General features: G+C 36.7%; 1 protein-coding gene across 2 annotated transcripts in view; it reads left to right on the forward strand.

Annotated features, from left to right (window-relative positions):
- The first annotated feature begins 3961 nt into the window (after positions 1-3961).
- Positions 3962-8127, forward strand: part of LOC137652173 (long-chain-fatty-acid--CoA ligase 4-like) — a 33314-nt gene continuing 29148 nt past the window's right edge. Inside the window, exon 1 of one of the 2 annotated variants that reach the window (XM_068385381.1) lies at positions 3962-4091. The gene's annotated coding sequence lies outside the window, so the exon portion shown is untranslated. The remainder of the gene's footprint in view (positions 4092-8127) is intronic. The other variant, XM_068385382.1, reaches the window with a different exon arrangement.

Raw genomic sequence — 8127 nt, forward strand, 5'->3', positions numbered from 1 at the left:
AAAAAGAGGGTAATCAGAGTAATCTCATATGTATAGTAAAGAGCAAGTGCTTGATTCCCCCCCCCCCCCTCCCTCCCTCTCTCTCTCTCTCTCTCTCTCTCTCTCTCTCTCTCTCTCCTCTCTCTCTCTCTCTCTCTCTCTCTCTCTCTCTCTCTCTCTATAAATATATATATATATATATATATATATATATATATATATATATATATATATATATATATATATATATATATATCATCGCCATCCTGAGCCGCAACTATTCCACTGCAGGACAAATGCCTCAGACAGGCCATTCCACTCCCGTCTCTCTCTCTCTCTCTCTCTCTCTCTCTCTCTCTCTCTCTCTCTCTCTCTCTCTCTCTATATATATATATATATATATATATATATATATATATATATATATATATATATATATATACATACATACATACATCATCGCCTTCATCAACTAGCGTGTCGTAGAAAGTACAGGGGAAAGGGGCGAGAAGGGTTGAATCTGTGTGTGTGCGTGTGATTGCACATCTATTTAAATATCAAAATGACGGGTACCATACACTAGTCATAATATATAAAATCATACAGAATATCCCCCAAATCATACAGAACACTCCCCCCCCCCCCCCTCACACTAACTAACTATTTCAGTTAGGGCTTGTCACTCATCGTTCAATCCACTCTTAGCGGAAACCAAGTCATGCACTCACACCCATTTCCTGCATGAATAATTATAATTGTCTCTAAATTAAGGATTTAGAGTATGTGAGTACTTGACATCCTTATTTCTCTGAATGTATATAATTAGATAGTTTGTTCGTTTATACTAATTTTCGGCACTCCTGAGTCAACGGATTGTAAGAAAGAAGGATAATATAATGGATACAAATAATATTAATGCAATGTATGCACGCATACATACAAATACACAAACACACACAAATACATGTATACACACACACACACACACACACACACACATATATATATATATATATATATATATATATATATATATATATATATATATATATATATATATATGTTTTTTCTAAGTGTATCTTCTCAGTTAAAACACAACCATACTCCATCCAAGAAATCCCAAACAACGTTATTCTCTACAACTTTCATATCAATCTCTACTACCTTTCCTCTCGTATCACAATCAATCTTCTGCCCCCCCCCCCCCCTTAACTTTCCCTCGTTCATAAATAACCAAAGTACCGAGATCACTCGCTTGATCACATCAATAACACCCCCAAAAGCATTTTTCTTCCTTGTAATCCTATCAACACTCGGTGGATTTTTATTCTTAAATCTCTAATAAATTTCCCAAGTTACTCAGCAATCACGTCTACCAGATTTATCAATTCCCCTCTTGCTTCAATCATATTTTCTTATATTCCGTCATTCTCATTCACAGTATTCACAGTTCTCACTCACTCGACATGAAACTGTATTCTCTAACCAACCCACCTTTCTACTACACCGTTTAACTTTAAAGTATTCTATTCTTTAAACAAAATTACCGTGAATGAAACTATAAGAGAGATTACTCGAGCATCATATGCAGATGAGATCATGGTGACGGGTAGATGGAGATGTTTGATCATGCTCTTCGAACTCCCCAAGAGAGATGTTTAAAGGTTTAAAGGTCGCGCATTAATGGGAGGAGAGGGAAAGTGCCATTACCATATCAAGCAGGACAATGTCCTAGAGACTGACCGTATATACATATGATCAGCGCCCAAGACCCCTTTCCACCCAAGCAAAGGACCAAAGAGGGTCAGGCAATGGCTGTAGATGATCTCAGCAGATAGACTCCAATAACCACCCCTCCTTAGCTCACAAGGATAGCAAGGTTGCAGCGACCAAAGAAACTAACGAATTTGAACGGAACTCGAAACTCCATTCTGGCGTTCACCAGTCAGGGACGTTACCGCATTGGCCACTACAACCCTAGTTCACCAGACTTTCAACTAGGCTCCACTAGGCATTAGAAGAGTTGGAAGACCCCAGACCTACATGGCTGAAGACTATGAAGAAGGAAGTATGAGATGACGGTTGGCGAAGTATTGATTTAGAAGCTCAAGATAGAGACGACTGGCGAAATGTAACCGAGGCCCTTTGCGTGAACAGGCGTAGGAGGAGATGATGATGATGATGATTTTTACTAATGCTTCTGCTCTAATGATTAGACGTGCCTCCAATCTCATCATTACATTATATATCTGTTCTGTTGTTACAAACAATACTAACAAAATCTTTCTTTCACTCTTTTCATATAAAATTCGATAACTATTTTTTATTCTGTCGGGATAATAAAATCTTAATAACCCAGAGATATAAAGATCCGGTGACAAGTGTTTACTTTTACAAGGCATCTAAGATAATGAAAACTATCTGCAAAAAGGGTACTGAATCATCGTACTGACAGTAACAGACATCACACAAATGTGTACAAGTATGGGAACATATCCAGTAGTTTTGATAAGTGAATACGACAGGTGTTTTAACTTCTACCAAATTTTCCGATACTTCTACACGCCGGCATTTGAAAGAACTCGGAGTTGATTAACAGGACTGTGCATACAGTATACACAGCCCAACACATGCCTGCTGAATTCCGCTGAAATATTTGAAAGTAAATTCTATATTATTATTATTATTATTAGTAGTAGTAGTAGTAGTAGTAGTAGTAGTAATAGTAGTAGTAGTAGTAGTAGTAGTAGTAGTAGTAGTAGTAAAAAGGCAAGAAACTATTAGCCAAAGGGCTCCACAGGGAAAATAGCGCAGTGAGGAAAGGACTTAAGAAAATAAATCAACTATATGAAAAGTAATTAATAAAGAATAAAAAATACCTTATAATCAGTAACAACGGTAAAATACATTAGTCACATATAAGCTATGAAGAGAGACTTATGTTAAAATGTTCAATATGAATAACATTCTCCGCAAGCTTGAACTTTGAAAGTGAGGTACCTGGCTTAGCAAGATCTCCGAGAGGGGTCGAGATAAAAAAAAAAAAAAAGACATTCCCAAAGCATGTTATCATTTTCCAAATATCTACGTCTGATACCTTAACAGCAATAGTTTCAACTTACAAAAGTAAGCCCATATTATCTCTAGTAATCTAAGCATAAAAAACACGAAAGTGAACTAGACTCACTCAGCAATATTCCTAATATTAATCTAAAGCGTAAATATTAAAATCTGCCGATCACAAGTTCGTAACATATTCAATCTTTTCAAACTCCTATCGCCCCCAAAAAAGCAAGACGCCATACTCAGGACTGGGTTCGTGTGGGTCTTTGGGCTGGGCGGGGTAATCTTAGTAACCCCTGCTGTGCTGAGAGATGTGTCTGAACAAAAGCTAAATATAATATGTACATCAAGCAAAGCTCCCAGTCAAGCCAATTTGAGAAATGATTAGCGTTTGGTATGCAAAATAGCTTACAAGCACCGTCGAGCAATGTCAAATCTTCTCTATTGTATGCGAAAGAAAACATGAATGAAGCAAATAGTGTCTGCAACAGTTGCTTCAAAGTTTGCTGGCTGACAACTCTCATCAAGTTATTTCTTATTTGTTCGTTCACACAGGATTATTATGTCCATTACCAATATTCCATTTTACTGAACATGCGTAGAATTTTACTCACTAATCTTCATATAATTATTTATTAAAAAAAAGGGGGATTGTTCAATTATATATCATTATAATAAAGGAACATTACATTAAAAATTCGTCCAGTACCCAGTGACATTCTTTTCTATCCTATACACGCATGGCGTGATGTACATGAGTTGCCTACGCGGAATAAGTTGCTCACGACAACACATATTAATAAATTATAAAAGGAAAATATGAAAACCTACAGTATAAGTACGCTTCAAGAATCGCCGTTAAAAATTGTCTCGATAAAATAGGAAACAGCCTCAGTGAGATGATAAAAATAGAAAATTCAGGCCATGACTGCTCCACGGATCAGGTAGCGGCCAACCAAGCCACGAAGCAGACGCTTAGTCTGTCTCCTTCTTCTTCTCCTTTCAGTTCAAGTTGTAAATCATTCGTTTTCCCGATTTCTGTGACAAAGGTGAGAGAACCTGAGTGTCGTGTTTAGCATCTGTGATTTAAAATGGCAACTAACGTTTCATGGTGTGACGTGTCTCGTGCTAAGTTTATATTTATTCTCCAATGTGTGCACAGCCACTCCTACTTGGTTCATGGTGATTTCGAAACTGTACGATAGAAAGTCGTACATAATGTAGCAATATTGTTCGTTTTCAGTGGCGACATTAATTCAGATGACGAAAAAAAGGATTAAGACCAAACAAATATTCAAGGGAATATTTGCAATCGTGTTCTGGAGCATGGTTTACTGTGTTTGCATAGGCCTAGTGTGTATATCTAGCATAGGGGCGTGTACAGATTTATCTGTGATATTCATTTAGTTTGGGAAGCCATTTCTCTAGTTGGTGAATTCAAGTAATAGTCCCTTTTTGTTATAACACAATCATGAAAACGCCAATGTTTCGTATGGTAAAGGAAATACTCAAGACTTGGCAGTGTAGTACGTGTTGACACTGTATGTGAAGTTATCGTACGGCACAGAGGAAACTATATCATAAGATTTACAAGTATATCCTTTGGACAATAAATACCTCCACACAAAAATCCTGTGATTATTAAGCTATGCTGGAGTTTCAATTCCTATACCCTTTACACCAGGTGTAACGATATTAGTCCCACGGCAAAGGTTACAGTTTCGGGGCATTGAAAACTTCAAACCTGAATGGTCTAATCAATATTCATATATCTCTTCAACTTAGAACGTTACATTGCGAAACGTTTAACTATTGCCTAACATCCTAAATGTTCAAGTGTGAGAATGTGAGTCAGTTACTGTAAATCTCAAGATAGTTCTCGTTGCTGTAGTACGCCTGATAATTTTAAATATTTAAATTACAGTTAGTTAACGGTGTGCTTTCTATTTTTATACTCAAATTGAAAAAAAAAACTATTCCCTCACTCTCTCTCTCTCTCTCTCTCTCTCTCTCTCTCTCTCTCTCTCTCTCTCTCTCTCTCTCTCTTGTAAGAATGTGGCTGACAAATGTCGCCACACCCATTTCACAATAAAGCAATAAAGGAACTTGTCACCACGCCCACTGCACTTACGGGATAAGTCTCCAGATGCAGCCCCCCCCCCCCCTCTCTCTCTCTCTCTCTCTCTCTTTCTCTCTCTCTCTCTCAAAAATCTAATAAAGCGTCAGAACGGAAGCAATATGTTGACATTTTAAGGTAGAACTACGGTAAATAATGGATAAAATTCCAGTTAGCCTACATATAAACCTCCAAATACGTCACTGCATACACTGTTTTCACTGGTTTTCATGACCACCAATGACGCCTGTAATTATAAAAAAAATTCTTTGCTCGTAGCTTTGCAATGATTGAAATTGGTCACTTTGTTGAACAGTATGTATCACCAGAGAAAACTAAAACAAGTCACTGACATAGCAGAACTTTAACTTTAACAACTGAAGCTGCCTAAAAATTTCTGCACAGGTTTATCAGTAGCATGTTAAAACTATTTACACTCCGCCTCCACCATTCATTTATATTTTGCTCAAACTTGGGCTTTACCTGTAAATTTAATCTCATTCACAATATACAGTATACTAGACTCATACTACATATTACTCCCCACACTCTCAAAAAATCTGGATTAAACCTGTTAACAATATCGCACTACAATCTTTCCACATAACCAAACCACCTCAAAACGCTCCTCTACCCTTTCATCTACGCATATCTTACTAATACTTTTAAATATTTTTATTTTTGATATTTGTCACACCACATAAATCGCAAAAAAAAATTCATGTAAATTTTGTTTTCATTTAACATTCAGTTTACTTCATTAAACTCAGCAATTCCTTCGTACGTGCTAACCCTGTGTTTCAATAGTCAATACCAGTTTCTTGCCAACTTTTGCTTACAATCTTGCTTCGTTTCCTTCATCAACTATCTTGTGACTTGCTCTTTCTTTCATTCTACCATCATCCCAAATACTTATGTGAATCGACCAGTCTCATCTACACGTTTACTCTAACTTGTTACCTTGAGTTTTATCGTATTTTCTCTCGTCATTCTCTTCTTGCCAACATACAACTTGATTTGTATTTATTTTTAGTTTACCCCCAGTCAGTATTGTGTCATTTGCAAACTACAATATTCCACCTACTAATCGAGACTCGTTTCATCCCAAAACTTTGCATTGATTATCTCCCATTATTCCATTCACGAAGTTATTTGTCTTAGACTAACTTTCCCACCAAATACATCACTCGACTTCCTAGTTAACTCGATTATAATTCCATCCATGTACAATACATTCCATAAATTTGCCTCTCTATTGTTTAAGCTTGAGTTTTCATACGTCCATATATGTTAAAAGTAGCCTGTTTTTCACATACGTCCATATATGTTAAAAGTAGCCTGTTCCTGTTTTTTCATCAGAAATATTTCGTGATCCTCGCATCCCCATTTGTCTAGACATTGCTTTAGTCCTATCAGTATTTCTGTTGTCTTTCTGACTTTCTCAATTAAACAAAACTAAAATCTACCTTTCCTGGCACCCTATCTCAATAAAATATATGTCCCTATTGATGTGTAACTAGATAAACGCTGTCATTTAAGCTTCTCAATGTAGATGCAATCTTGTCGAGTTTGGAGTTACTTAAGCTCTACAGCTCAGGCAGCCTCAGAAGTCAAGAATCTGTATTCATCATTATTTTCCTTTACCATGTTTTTAACCTGTTTCTAATTATTCTACCTTTAAACCATACCGTTAAAAACGAAAGTAGAAAAAACCTAGATAACAGAATCCTTAAAGGATGTAATTTTATTGTTAGATTCTCTGTTGCCGACTATTTTCATAAGGATGTTCACACCACTGATCAGTGGTTCAAACCAAATCGTAAGCAATATTAAAAATTTGCGAAGCTAGTGGTTAAATGTAATCAACTCCTGAAAGATATGTCACTGGAAGGTGCAACAAAAGTGTATTTCTATTTATAAGTATAACCGGACAGGATATATGAGTGAAGATAATGGTATATCCTAATTAACTTAGTAGGTCTATAGTTCTACCATTGTCCCAAGGGTTAGCCAATACTCAAATTCTCTCTCTCTCTCTCTCTCTCTCTCTCTCTCTCTCTCTCTCTCTCTCTCTCTCTCTCTCTCTCTCTCTGTATGTATTTCTGTCGCCTCAGCCTGACACGTTCTTCACCCTGATATCCTTTATGCCGTGGTTCTGAGACCTATTGTAACCTGGTTAAATCCAATAACATGATCCAAGGCACTAGACATAAAATTAGGCTTTAGTAGCGTCGTTTCTCGTAATGTGTCCAGTTTGCTTAGATTCGAGCTGGTTACGTTCTGATAATACTACCCACCCCATTGCCTTTCAAATCCTCTCACTGCATTTGCTAGTTCTCTTGAGGGCGAGAGGTAGGAGAAAAGGATTCTCAACTAAAAATACTTTGTAAATTTGCTTTGCACCATTTTGTGGTTGTTTGTAAGCCTATTTTAAAGATTTACTTGCAAGTCTTCTATTCATAGATCTCGAAGACTCACAGCTTACGGTTTCTATTACGGTTTCTAGTGGTTAACGCTAATAGCATCGGGTGAAAGGCTTATTTGTGTTCGGATTATGTTACATTTGGCTTTTCATCCAGCGTAGGCCTACTCAATAAGTCTGTATTTGTTCCAATTGATATTCTCGATGTTGTGCCCGGTCGCCTTTGAGTCTGAAGCGAAATACAAAGACTTTCCTGCCATAGGAAAAGTAAGGCAAGAGAAAACATGAACTCTCGGTTTAGTAAGAACATATATGAGGGCAATCCCTCTTGCTATAAACAGTAACAGGAGAAATTTCGTAGCTGCTTTTCATTTGTAGAATCCAAGTATGGCGAAAATAGATTTTTTATTGCTAATTTTAGTTATAAAATATTCAGCCATTAAACGATGAAAGCAAGTTTACTGTTCGATAGCTAAAAAAAATATTTTCCATTACGATAGGATTACAGGGCACACTATGACTGCTATAAAAGCTACATTTCATATAT

This window comes from Palaemon carinicauda, chromosome 13 (genome assembly GCF_036898095.1).
Source record: "Palaemon carinicauda isolate YSFRI2023 chromosome 13, ASM3689809v2, whole genome shotgun sequence".
Taxonomy (NCBI): domain Eukaryota; kingdom Metazoa; phylum Arthropoda; class Malacostraca; order Decapoda; family Palaemonidae; genus Palaemon; species Palaemon carinicauda.